Source organism: Canis aureus, chromosome 7, assembly GCF_053574225.1.
Source record: "Canis aureus isolate CA01 chromosome 7, VMU_Caureus_v.1.0, whole genome shotgun sequence".
Lineage (NCBI taxonomy): Eukaryota > Metazoa > Chordata > Mammalia > Carnivora > Canidae > Canis > Canis aureus.
Genome location: NC_135617.1, coordinates 9,927,849 through 9,941,690, shown reverse-complemented (window position 1 = coordinate 9,941,690; position 13,842 = coordinate 9,927,849). Strand labels below are relative to the sequence as shown.

The 13,842-nt window shown below is 40.8% G+C and overlaps 1 protein-coding gene across 2 annotated transcripts in view; it reads left to right on the top strand.

Annotated features, from left to right (window-relative positions):
* Positions 1 to 61: 61 nt before the first annotated feature.
* The window catches only part of LOC144317060 (uncharacterized), a 105,094-nt gene continuing 91,313 nt past the window's right edge, over positions 62 to 13,842 (top strand). For both annotated transcript variants that reach the window (XR_013382929.1, XM_077902940.1), the window contains exon 1: positions 62 to 1,298. The gene's annotated coding sequence lies outside the window, so the exon portion shown is untranslated. The remainder of the gene's footprint in view (positions 1,299 to 13,842) is intronic.

Sequence of the window (13,842 nt, the reverse complement as noted above, 5' to 3'; positions counted from 1 at the left end):
ACTCAAATCAGTGGACAGCTCCAAAAAAAAAAAAAAAAAAAAAGGAAAAGAAAAAGAAAAAAAAAAAAAAAGCAAATGGGTAAAGAGCAGAGACAACCAAAGAAGGAAAAAAAAAATAGAAATGATTAAAAAAAAAAAAGTTCAAATCGGTATTAAGCCAAATGCATGCATTTTCAGGCAAGGCTCAAAGGCACCTTTCCTCCTATGGGAGTAGGGAAGTTTTTGTTTTGTCCTGGTGCTCAAACCATAGGGTGGTTGGCGAGGGACCAGTGAGACACACAACCTCCTTGCTCAAGGATTTGGTCTCCCATCTCTTTGCACCCTCACTTTTTACTTCCTATGACCGTGTTGGTGACAGTGATTCCAGAAGCAAACTATGTATGGAATAATCAGTGTCTCTTTCGGTCCCCAGGATAGTTGCAAAAGTAATTAATATAAGCTGTGAAAGTAACTTCTTTTAATTGTGGGGAAACTGAGGGTGGAAGAAGTACCCCGTATTGCTACACACACTACGTAGCTAGAAGGCACTCCACTGCTAGGCCTTTGCTCTTACTCTTTATTCTAGAGATTTACTCAGACGCGTTAGAAATAAAATTTGAACTGGATCTAGTCCATGGTATGTATATATCCGTATTTGAAATATGGCCCGGGAAGTGTGAAGGTCACACGCTTTGATACCAGCTGTACTCCGGGTTTAGATTATACTTCTTATTTAGCGTTGTGCACCACAATGTTTTAAGGATTATATTCCTGGTTATTTTTAGTTAAGAAACTCAGAAGCAACAAAGATGTGACAGACAGACTGTAAGGTGGCTCCATGATTCCCAGCAGCTCCTGGTGTTCACACGTCTGTGGGATCCCCTCCCTTTGGGTGCAGTTGGGATCTGTGACTTGCTTATAAACAATAAGCATAGCACAGGTGATGGATGTCAGTCCTGTGACTACACTATGTTACAAAAGACTCTTGTCTTGCTAGCAGGCTCTCTCTGGAGACTGTCATCTCTGGCTTGATGAAACAAGTGGGCACGTTGGGAAGTCCATGTGGCAGGAACTCTGGGGGGCCTCTAGGAGCTGAAAACAGCCTCCAGCCAATGGCCAGCGAGAAGCCAGTTCCCCGAGGTCTGCATACACAAGGAGATGAACTCTGCCAACCATCTAAGTAACCCTGGAGATAGGTCCTTCCCCAGTCAAGCCTCCAGATGTGAATGTGGACCAGAGGACATTTTAACTGTGGCTTTATGAAACCCTAAGCAGAAGACCCATTTAAGCCGTGCTTGGACTCCTGACCCACCAAAATTGTGAGTTAATAAATGTGTGTTATTTTAAGTTGTTAAGTTTGTGATAACTAGCTTATATGTGTTGTTTAGATTTTCAGCCTATTAGTACACACACACAGTGCTGTCCCTTCTTTGGTACATTGTTTAAAGATTTATTAAGATTTATTTATTTATTTATTTATTTATTTATTTATTTATTTATTTATTTATGATAGACATAGAGAGAGGCAGAGACAGAGGCAGAGGGAGAAGAAGCAGGCTCCATTCTGGGAGCCTGACGCGGGACTCGATCCCGGGACTCCAGGATCGCACCCTGGGCCAAAGGCAGGCGCTAAACTGCTGAGCCATCCAGGGATCCCTTCTTTGGTACATTTTATGTTAAATATTGTTGCCCTGATGCCTTCTGATTTTTCTCTTTCTTATTCCTTGTCATATGTATCCTTGCCTTGATCTTCATTGCACAGTCTCTATGGAACAAAAACTCCGGTGAAATGATACCCTATAGATCAGCCACAGGTGTAGGTCTCCCTGGGATTTCCAGCTGCATTTCTACTTCAAGGGTTATGTGTCCACACTTTACAGCCTCCACCCTTTAGGTGCTTTGGGAGACTCTCTTGGCCAAACCTGTGAGGCTGGACAGAAACACAGTCAACTCAGCTCACACAACTCAAGTTGCCATGCAGCGTGAGGAATGCCAAGGTAAAAAAGTAGGAGCCGATTAAGCACTAAACCAGGGTTCAGTTAATCCTCTTATCTTGGAAAGCTTTAATCTGGGGCTTCCAGAGTCTTCCTTTCTTCCTTGACATCAACTTGTTCCTCCTCAAAGCCTCAATCCTTCAGATTTATGCATTTCCTTGTTACTTGCCCCTACCGAGATGTGAAGCCAGCCTGGCTTGGTCACGAGCTCTGCTTCTTCCTTCCTCCTTCCCTCCCTCCTTCCTTCCTTTCATCCTTCCTTCCTTCTTTCTTCCACGTTCTTTCATTTTTTAATCCCTGTGTATTTCTCCATAGTTCTCCTTCTCTGCATCCCTATTTGCTTCTCATTGTTATAAAGTTTTCATCATACAAGTAATACATTAAAATAATGCCATATAGATGTATATTGTGTGACTTCAAACTGCGTTTATCAGCTATTTTTTTCAGACAACAAAAGAACTTGGAGCTTGTTTCTCTTTTCTTATATATATAATCATTCTTTAAAATTACTGCATGATTTTATGGTATTATTAGTATATCACAATGTATCTATCCCCTTCGCTATTTAGGTTGTTTCTAATACTTCTGCTATTACCAGCAAATGCTGTGTGCATGATTCCTTTGGCACATAGGTTAAAAGCAGGGTTTTTTTTTTTTTAAGATTTTATTTATTTATCCATGAGAGACACAGAGAGAAAGGCAGAGACACAGACAGAGGGAGAAGCAGGCTCCTCTCAGGGAGCCCGAATTGGGACTCGATCCCGGGTCTCCAGGATCATGCCCTGAGCCAAAGGCAGACGTTCAACCACTGAGCCACCCAGGCATCCCTAAAAGCAGTTCTTAAGGAGGAAATTTTCTTTTTAAATATTTATGTATTTATTTATTTACTTGTTTTTAATGATTTTATTTATTTAGAGAGAGAGCACCTGCAAGCAGGAGGAGGGAAAGGGGGAGAGAGAGATGCAGAGAGAGAGAGAGAGAGAATCTCCAATAGATTCTGTGCTGAGCGCAGTGTCCATTGCCAGACTCCATCCCACAATACTGAGATCAGGACCCCAGCTAAAATCAAGAGTCGGCCACTTAACCAGCTGAGTCACCCAGGCACCCCTCCTTTTTTTATTCTTAAAAATATTTATTTTTTTTAAATTTTTATTTATTTGTGATAGTCACAGAGAGAGAGAGGCAGAGACACAGGCAGAGAGAGAAGCAGACTCCATGCACCGGGAGCCCGACGTAGGATTCGATTCCGGGTCTCCAGGATCGCGCCCTGGGCCAAAGGCAGGCGCCAAACCGCTGCGCCACCCAGGGATCCCCTTAAAAATATTTAATTATTGAAGTAGAGTTGACATAGAATGTTATATTAGTTTTGGTTGTACAATATAGCAGTTCAATGATTTTATATATTATGCAGTGCTCACCACAATTAAGTATGTCACCATCTGTCGCCATACAACATCATTATAGTATTATAGACTCTATTCCCTACCCTGTATCTACCTTTCATCTCCATGACTTATTTATCTTATAACTGGAAGTTTCTACTTCTTAATCCCCTTCACCTGTTTTGTCCATCCCTCTACTCCCCCTTCTCTGACGACCACCAGTTTGTTCTCTGAATTTATGAGTTTGTTTCTGATTTTTGTTCATTTGTTTTGTTTTTTAGATGACACATATAAATGAAATAGTATGGTATTTATCTTTCTCTGACTCATTTCACTTAGCATAATACCATATATCCATCTAGGTTGTTGCAAATGGCAAGATCTTTTTCTTTTTTATGGCTGAGTAACATTTCATTAGACAACATCAACAAAATGTGTATACCGTACCCGTTCATCTATTGATGGTCATGGGGGTTGCTTCCGTGTCCTGGCTATTGTAAATAATGCTGTAATAAACAAAGGAGTGCATATATCTTTTTGAATTAGCATTTTTTGTTTTCTTTAAATACCCAGTAGTAAAATTACTGGATTATGTGGTATTTATATTTTTAATTTTTTGAGGAACCTCCATGCTGTTTTCCAGAGTGACTGTACCAATTTACATTCCCAACAATAGCATATGAAGCTTCCCTTTCCCCCACATCTTCACCAATTCCTTTTTTTTTTTTTAAGATTTATTTATTTATTCATGAGAGAGAGACAGAGAGAGAGAGAGAGAGAGACAGAGAGGCAGAGAGAGAGGCAGAGACACAGGCAGAGGGAGAAGCAGGTTCCATGCAGGGAGCCTGATGTGGGACTCGATCCAGAGACTCCAGGATCACGCTCTGGGTCAAAGGCGGTGCTAAACCACTGAGCCACCCAGGGATCCCCTATCTTCACCAATTCTTGTTATTTCTTGTCTTTTTTCTTCTCTAGCCATTCTGACTGGTGTGACGTGATCTCTCATTGTGGTTTGATTTGCATTTCCCTGATGTTGAGCATCTTGGCACATGAATGCTGGCCATTTGTGTGTCTTCCTTGGAAAAATTTCTATTCAGGTCCTCTGCCCATTTTTTAATCAGATTATTTGTTGTTGTTGTTATTGTTGTTGTTGATGTTGAGTTGTAGAAGCTCTTTATATATTTTGGATATTAACCTCTTACTGGATATATCATTTACAGATATCTTTTCCCATTCAATAGGTTGCCTTTTCGTTTTGTTGATGGTTTCCTTGGCTGTGTAAAAGATTTTTATTTTGGTGTGGTATTGCCATCTTAACAGCACTAAGTCTTACAATACATGGACATGGGATGTCTTTCATTTATTTAGGTCTTCTCTAATTCCTTTCAGCAATGCTTTATAGTTTTCAGTCTACAAATCTTATACTTCCTTGGTTAAATTTATTCCTAAATCTTTTCTCTCACTCTCTCCATCTATCCTTTCTCTTTCTCTTTTTTATTTTGTCTCTGAAGCTGAACATTTCTCCCATTCAAGTATGAACTTCATTACATAGCTTTAGATCAAAGCACTTCTTAGAGTCCAGGCTTCACAATCTTACTCATCCTGCACTCTTCTTATAAAAAATCCTTGAGCTTCTCTTCTTTGTGCACATGCCAGAGTCAAGGCTATCAAAGCTGCTCCCAGAACTGAGGGTAGCAGTGTGTTTAGGTGGATAGGAGCCCAGCAGGCCTTAGGGCAGTGGCAGCTGGGCGTAGGATTTGGCCGGAGCACTAGGAAATGTTTTGACATGCAGCCCAGCTGAGTGAGCCGTCCTGACTAGATTTCCATCAGCATCCAGGAAAAACTTCAGTAATTTCTGTTGTTGTCTGAAAAAAGTGCTATGTAGTGTGTCGAGGTTGCTTTTTAGTTTGTTTTTGGCTTTTTTCCCTTTGTTTTCCCAAAGCTTTGTAAGTCATCTCTGTTTGAACATACTCCAGGAGTGGGTCCTCTGAGAGTTTCAGGTGCTCCCAGCTTTTAGGTGAAGGTCAAATCTTGTCGAAGAAGTCTGAACATTGATCCACCCAGAAGCCCTTAGTCTCTATGTTTAATAGCAGGACTACCTGCTTGGAATAGATTGAGGCATCTTTGAGGCATTCAAGATTCTTATGAGTTTAGTGAACACCAGTATCTCAAGAGGATCTGCTTAGTTTAGAATATCCACCTTGAGATATTTCCTGAGATATGAACGATGAACTTCTGTGTGTCCCAGTGAGGCCCAGGCAATTTTCAAAGTTTCATTCCTCATTGCAGGTTATATCTTGAAGTAGCAGAAGGCAAAGGATTTAAGTTATAGTAGAATGTTAAATTTGGGGGGAAACAATAATTCTTAAATTTTTACATCATCAAGAATATACCATCATTTTCTTTGCATAAAGTTTTTCCTGAAAATACCTAATTTCAAGAAATTCAGGATACAATTGAACAAGAGTTACATTTTAAATAGTAAGTAAAACTGCTAGCCATAAAAATCACAAGTAGGCCTAGACTCAGTATGGAGCTGATTAAAGAAACATAAACACTGATCTATGAACAAATGAATGAGAACTGAGTGTGAAATATTCCTATTCCAATTGACCGAATAAAAAATTAATTATAGTCAATTACTTCTCAATAAAAAATAATTATAAAGTAAATAAAAAGGGAGAAAATGACAGTAGTCAATAAATGAAGAATAAACAGTAACAAAGACATTTACTTAAATGTTCCCTTTTCAAATGAATTGGTTCAAATATACGCAAGTGCCAACTAAACACTTGAAAAAAATGTTCTTCTCTGCATCCTATAAAGAAGATGAGTAGCTGTAACTGGAACACAAATCTCAATGTCCAGGTCATTAGCAGTTGTTCTTTCCCAGAAAATTGGATAGCTCACCACTACCTAACCTCTATTTCTCTGTTTTGTGTCTGAGAGGTTCTTAGAAAAAATATGAGGTCAGCCGTTGAAGTCTAGGTCAGCATTTATGAAGAGGCCTCACATGCTCTACAGCAAAAACCCAACTCCAGCCAGTCTTGGTGGCCAAGACCAAATGACTGGGGTGACCCTACCATTCTGTGGGACCTGGGGAGAGCTAAGATTTCCTTGGTGTGATTCATAGTAGGGGGTAGCGGCCAGATTTGCCCATTTCTGTCTGTGCTCCTCATATCACTGTATCAATTGCAAATTCATTCATTCAACAAATATTTATAAAGTATCCCCACATGCCAGGCGCTGTTCTTGCACAAATGGGCTGACTCCCAAATCCCCCCACTATGGCTCTATGGTCCATTGTCAGGGCATGACCACAGTTTGAGATTGGCAGCTCATTCCAAAACCCCAATTCCAAGGAAAATATATTCAAGAAAGAAAGCAAATTAGCCTTTAAATATATCCTGCTTACAATTCATATTTTTATTTTTATTTTTATTTTATTTATTTATTTTCTAAAGATTTTATTTATTCATGATAGTCACACACACACAGAGAGAGAGAGAGAGAGAGAGAGAGAGAGGCAGAGACACAGGCGGGAGGGAGAAGCAGGCTCCATGCAGGGAGCCTGAAGTGGGATTTGATCCCGGGTCTCCAGGATCCCGCCCTGGGCCAAAGGCAGGCGCTAAACCGTGCACCACCCAGGGATCCCCAGTTCATATTTTTAAACCTGATCTGAATGACTTGATATAGTTGCTTTAATGTATGGGAATAGTGAATGAGACATGTCTAATTTTCTGCCTTTTAGGTAATGGTTGGCACAATGCAAAGCAGAAAATTTGTCATGTAAAAGTGTCTCACAATAGTAAGCCTCTGTTTGGGCTTGTCTTTTGCTACGATTTAAATTTAAAAAGCACATTTTAAAATCCAGTAGCCTTAAAGGATTTTTAAATTACAAATTATCTCTGAGTTCCAGAGGAGGGAATTGGTGTTCAGAGCTAGTAGAGAAATGGAAAAACACTGAAAAAGACAAATACAAGCCAACTAAAGTGAAAACATGATGGACATGTGGATTCCTCAGTAAGGACTTCAAGCTTTTTATTGATTATTTTTCAGTATTGGTCTACATTCCATACACAATTCTATTTAGAAATTCTAGGTGAAAACTTGATTATTTAGATGTGTTGATCTTTTTTTCTTATTATACCTTCCATAAAGTTTAGTAAAATGTTTATATCTCCATCATCTTTAACAATTATAGGACTGAAAACCAGAGAACTAAAAGGAATAGTGGACCTTTACAGAAGGTCATCCAAATAAAGTGGGGCTGAACACAAACTCTAAACAAGTTCTGAAATCAGACTGACACATTTACCGTTGGCCTGGGGATTGAGTGTGGTGGGCCATTGTGGAATTTCCAGATTAACAGAGCCCAGAGGGGCCTTCTGGTCCTGGGCTTCTCATTCACATTAATTTTTGTTTTGTTTTTCTTAGGTTTTAATATTAACCATTCCAGGGACGCCTGGGTGGCTCAGTGGTTGGGTGTCTACCTTGGGCTCAGGGTGTGATCCTAGGGTCCTGGGATCAAGTATGGCATCGGGCCCCCGGCAGGGCACCTGTTTCTCCCTTTGTTTGTGTCTCTGCCTCTCTCTCTGTGTCTCTCATGAATAAATACATTTTTTAAAATCTTAAAAAAATATTAACCATACCTCTCAGGCTATAAACAGATGATAAGCTGATCCAGCTTATTTTGATGTTCTCTATCATTGGATTTATTTATAGCTTTTTTTTTTTTTTTAAAGAAAGGGAAAATCTGACTCCTGAAAAGTACCATATTGGATTGGACCTGGAGGAAGTGTCAAATATTTCCTGTCCAGCATTGCTTTCATTAAGTTGAGATGATGGAAATTAAGCGCATGGCACAGCATCTGGCACATAGGCTATTTCGTCATTATTATTCTTACTATTATAGATCTCAGTTTTGTAATGAAAAATATATGTAGTAAATATATGACTTCTTTACGTTGTTTATCTTGTTTTGTACACTTTTCTGTTTTTCTCCTTTTCATGGTAACTGTGTTGTATGTATCATCAGAAAAACACAATGAAAAGGAAAAGAACCCTTTAGAAAGAGTAAGACCATAAGAGAGGATCCTGCCTTTACTGTGAACCAGCAGTTTGAGTAATTGGTCTCAAGTGGTCTCAAGCTGCTTTGGTGGCCTCGGGTAGACAGGACTGGTCACGGGGAACATTCTCCTCATTGTGCACAGGCAGGTGGTGGTTTACTAGGTGTATTTGGTGCACTTCCTCCAGGCCTGGAGGATAGGCGTGGACACTCTCACCAATGTCCTTGGAGCCCTGCACTGGAAACTGATGTGTCAAGCTGGTACCTGTAGGGCTGCCCATTGAACAGCCACCTTCCCTGTGACTTGAGAGTTTGGGTCTCATTTCCCCATCATTAAATGAGAGGAAGACAGTCATGTCTGGTTTCCCTTCAGAAAGGCATTCCAGGAATCAACTGAGTGGTATCTGTAATAGCCTTGGCCAAATAACTCTCAGACTTTGCTATACTTATTAGTGATGCCCAGGGTGGATTCCTAGAACTGTGAGATGGAAAGGGGGGCCCCCATCCAGCCCTGTGTTCGAGGAGGGCTGCCACCAAGCCACACAGACCTCCAGGCTGATCCTTTCTCAGCTGCCCTGCATGACTTATTTATGTCTCTAAAACCCAGTGGAGTCAGCAATGACCTTTCTGTCCCTCTCTAAATCTTTCCACTCTTAAACCAGAGCCCTCCTAGGACTTCTTTCAAACCAGCTCCTTAGTCTTCTTTGGACTTCTTCCAGCTTCTTTGTATTCAAGTCCAGTCGAGGAGGTCTAAACACAGTGTTTCCTCTAATAGATGCTAAGCAGCGTTCAGCAGAATGAAGGATGGTTTGTGTCCCTCAATGCCATACAAGAGTGCTTCTAGGCAGAGGAGCGTGTACAGGGAAAATAAAGGGCTCCCAGGTCCAAGAGAGCTGAGGTCAAAATTCGGCTTCCCAGTCCACCTGCTGGTGACAGAGGCAAGTCATTTGCTTTGCTTCAGTCCTTCACAGGTGAAAAAAAGGATTCCTGATCATTCATAAGGTAACCGTGAGGACTAAGTGAGATGGTATACATAAAAGTGCTTGGTTTACATTGTCCACATTTTTCATACACGTTGACTTAACTACAAGCCAATTATTTCATCCGGCGTTCAACAGAAGAAATGGAAATGTGATCCGTTCCAAGCTGGAGAAAAAAGTATCGAGAACGGATTACTAAAAACAAAAACAGAACTGTTGCCCTGTACTCTAAGACCTGTTCAAGAATACTTTTATTTTATTTTTATTTATTTATGATAGACAGAGAGAGAGAGAGAGAGAGAGAGAGAGGCAGAGACACAGGCAGAAGGAGAAGCAGGCTCCACGCTGGGAGCCCGACGCGGGACTCGATCCCAGGACTCCAGGATCGCGCCCTGGGCCAAAGACAGGTGCGAAACCGCTGAGCCACCCAGGGATCCCCCAAGAATACTTTTAACCATCTTTACCTTTTTGCCTTATATGTGGGCTTTAAAGCCATGCTCCATGATAGGATCCAACTTCCCTAGGTAAGAGCTCACCTTATAATTCTCAGTTGTGTAAACTGTTCTCAGCAGTTTACACAAAATTCCAATGACCCATTTTTTTAAGCTTAGTGATTTTGGAGCCATTGCCCCAAAGATAAATACCACTTACAGTCCTCAAGGAGGGATAACTTGATTTGGAAATATCTCCTCTAATCCCCAGAAATCCCTGTGAAATAGGAAGGAAGAAAACCCAGATATGAACAGTGTTTGAAGTAGAGCGCCTAAGAGATAGAAGGCATATCTCCAGATTTTTAGGACAAAGCAAAAAAAAAAAAGTTGCAAATGAGTCAACGTCCCTCAGATCTAATAACAAACAAAGGAAGGAAAAAGCAAAACCTTCCATCTTTCCCAAATGTCCATCAAGGGAAAAAGCAGATAGCAATTGCTTATTATGTCGGGTGCTGTTCTGAGCAGATTGTATATATTAAGGTGTTTCATCTTCCCATGATTTATGGGCAGGTATTGTGTCCATCCTCACTTTCCAGAGAAGGAAGCTCAGGTGCAGAGATGAGTAATTTCCCCAAGGTTTTATAACACATGCGGCAGAGCTGGATTCGAATTCAGGCAGTGGGTTCTAAGAGGCCACTCTTTTCACCCTGTACCTTGCTGCTTGGGAACTCCCTGCACAGCCCTTTCTTTATCCCTAACTTGAGAAGCAGGATAGTACAGTAGTGAAATGCACATACTCGGGTGTCAAAAAGATTCATCTTTTAATCCCGACTCCACCACTTAGTGAAGAAGCAGGAAGCGGCAAGTGATTGCCTTCCTTGCTCCCACCATCTGAAACCGTGGCTGGTGAAGAGACTGAGGTTTAAAGGATTAAGATATTTAAAATAGAAATCATGTTCTGTACCCAAACACTAGGTTGTTTTGCCACTCTCTGAGTCAGCTTGCTGTAGTGAAATCATCATGCATTCAGAAAGCTTCCTGAACATCAGCTGTCTCAGATGCACTAAGTGGTGGGGTTGTTTTTTTTTTTTTTTTTTTAAATAATCTACTAAGTATACATGGATAAAGCAGTGTGAATTATGGAGAAAATGAGTGTATTAACACTTCGAGTTAATGCTAATTTGAATAAGTTCTTGCTGTTTTTTTTCCAATTTGCTGCATAATCTTCATTATCACTTACAGCATGATTATTATGTGCATGTAATAGTTAAGCAGCTAGTACGAGTAACTACCACTTGTTGAGTACCTATGTTGTGCAAGTCCTTTACTTAAATTCTCATTCAGGTTCTCAATGAGGTTGGCAGGTATCTTTATCTCTCTTTGTTGATGGGAAATTGGGGCATGGAGCACTCTCCAGCAATTTGCTTCAGTTCCCACTGTAGCCTAAAGTGACAGGAGCATTGGTAAAACCTTGACTCACTCTGATGCCCATGTGTGTGTATTTTACTGTAATCCTCTATCGCTTCCCAAAGAATAGATAAAAGCAAGGCTACATTTATAGCTTCTGACTTGGTATGCTATAATCTCTAATATATATCTGATGACTATTTTTAAAAAAAGATTTATTTATTTGTTTGAGAGAGAGTGCACCCGCACAGGTGCATGGGGGAAGGCAGAGGGAGAGACCCTCAAGCAGACTTGCCACTGAGCTCCGAGCCTGGGGGGGCCCAGTCTCACCACCCATGAGATCATGACCTGAGCCAAACCAATGGTCGGACGCTCAACCTACCGAGTCACCCAGGAGCCCCTAATAACTATTTTGTTACAAGATTTGCATGGTTGTTGATCGACTTATGTATCCTACATCTCCAAATTAATCTCTAATCTGGCAGGTTCCATTGTGTGATTCTCACTAAAAAATATCTTCAAACTGAAAAAAAAATAAAACAAGAGGCTTCTTTATGGTTCTCTCAAAAGCTATTATGCAGAAATCAAGTGACACCAAATGGGGACAAAAGATTAGCTCTGATTAACTCAACCTCTGGCTCCGAGTTAGTTCACAGTTGCAGCGACAAAAATTATCGGCTACGCTAATCACATTTGGATGAAAGCTCGAGTTTTATAGAAACCATCCCCAGATTGTTGTTTTCTTTCTGGCACGTTAATACAACTAATTCATTAGCAGAATGAGCAAGCCATTCTCGCAACAGAGCAGGGCTTCCTTTTATGAAACAGAGCCCCACTGCAAGCTGTTCTCCAGAATCTGGGAAAGGATTACATTAGTCTGTGGTATGCATATTTTGCTTTTGAATTCCGTTGGCCACCAACAAGTATTGATTGCAAAAGACGTTTAACACGACAGGAAACCTAGTTTATAGGACATCAGTTCCAGGTTCCTACTGGTTTACCTTTCAAATAACACACACACACACTCACACACACATTCACACCCCATTTCAGGCCATAAGAATTTCTTCATTATGTTCATTTACCAAAATGGACATTTGAGAGGAGAAAACACAAGTGAACCGATCCACAGTGGAAATGGGAACCAAAGCAAAGAGTCTTAGCTTGAGCGGTTCCTATTTCCCCTCCATCTCAGAAGCATGCAGAGATGGATCAGATCTAGTGGTCAGGTGTGCAGACGGGCAGTGATTCTCTACCAGTACTGAGCCAACATAGGAGACCCGGAGAGCAAAGATGGTTGGTAAGGGGTGGGAAAGGGTCTCCAGCCTTTTGGGAGATTCCAGTTTCCTCTTGAGCAAAAGAAAGCATAGTATGTCAATAAACACAAGTGGCCCTGTGACGCTTTCCTATAAAATAACTCCTACAGCGAGTGTGTATGGTGCATTATTCTCCTGATGAATTGGGATTATTGGTTAAAGAGTAAATTGGAAAAAAAAAAGTAAATTGGTCTTGGGGACTAGGGTAGGGAGGTCCTCTCTGGACGCTATAATAACAGTTCTTAGTTACAAGGGTGCATTATTGGTTCCTGTGGAATAAGGTTGACTAAACTGTATATTTATGTTCCAGGAGGGACAGGAGAACTGGACCGGAGTCACAGCAAGAGGGCATGGGAGGTGGAGCTCGTCCCACCTGTAGGAAAGAAAGAAGGGGACTAGAAACTCAAAAAGAAACTCACATGGAAAATTGTCCCTCAGCTGGTCCTGGGTGTGAAACTTGAGTTAATCCTAGTTACACGTGTAGAAAAACAAGTGTCTATCAAACAAAGGAAAAGTCAGGATAATTTACCTCAACAGCTAAAAAATAGTATTATGTAGACTACCTCTCAATTATGGCTTTTAAAAAAAAATCCACACAGAATGGCTGGTTATTCAGCTCCTTTGGGATTCATCCCAGAATGCTCTTATCTTTCTTGATCTGCACAAAGACATCAATTTAAAATGATAAACTGACACGTTAAACACCCAGCTCAAATTTAACTGAAATTATTCCATGCCCCTGTGAAGCATAATAATCCATTATTTTTGTTTTGTCTTGACTATGGAAGGGCAAAAGAAGTAAAAATTTAAGAAAAAAGCTTCTCTCAAATTCCTTTTTTTTTTTTAATATAGAGAGGGAGGGAAGAGGGGGATGGGTAGAGGGAACAGTGAGAGAATCTTAAGCAGGCTCCATGCCCAGCGCAGAGCCTGACTCGGGGCTCAGCCTCACAACCCTCTCAAATTCCTTTTACCTTGTCAAGAGCAAAGGGTATGGGGGCACCTGGGTGGCTCAATCAGTTGAGTGTCTGCCTTCAGCTCAGGTCAAGATCCTGGGGCCCTGGGATTGAGTCCAGTGTTGGGCTCCCTGCTCCATGGGGAGCCTGCTTCTCCCTCTGTCTCTGCTTCTCTTTGTGTCTCTCATGAATAAATAAATAATCTTAAAATTAAAAAAAAAGGAAGAGCAAAGGGATGAGGGAAGTGGAGATTTGTAGTATTTGGTTAGTGTTTGGACAATTTAAGAAGATACCTTAAGTTGAGTGAGGCCACACAGAAATATTCCTTATAT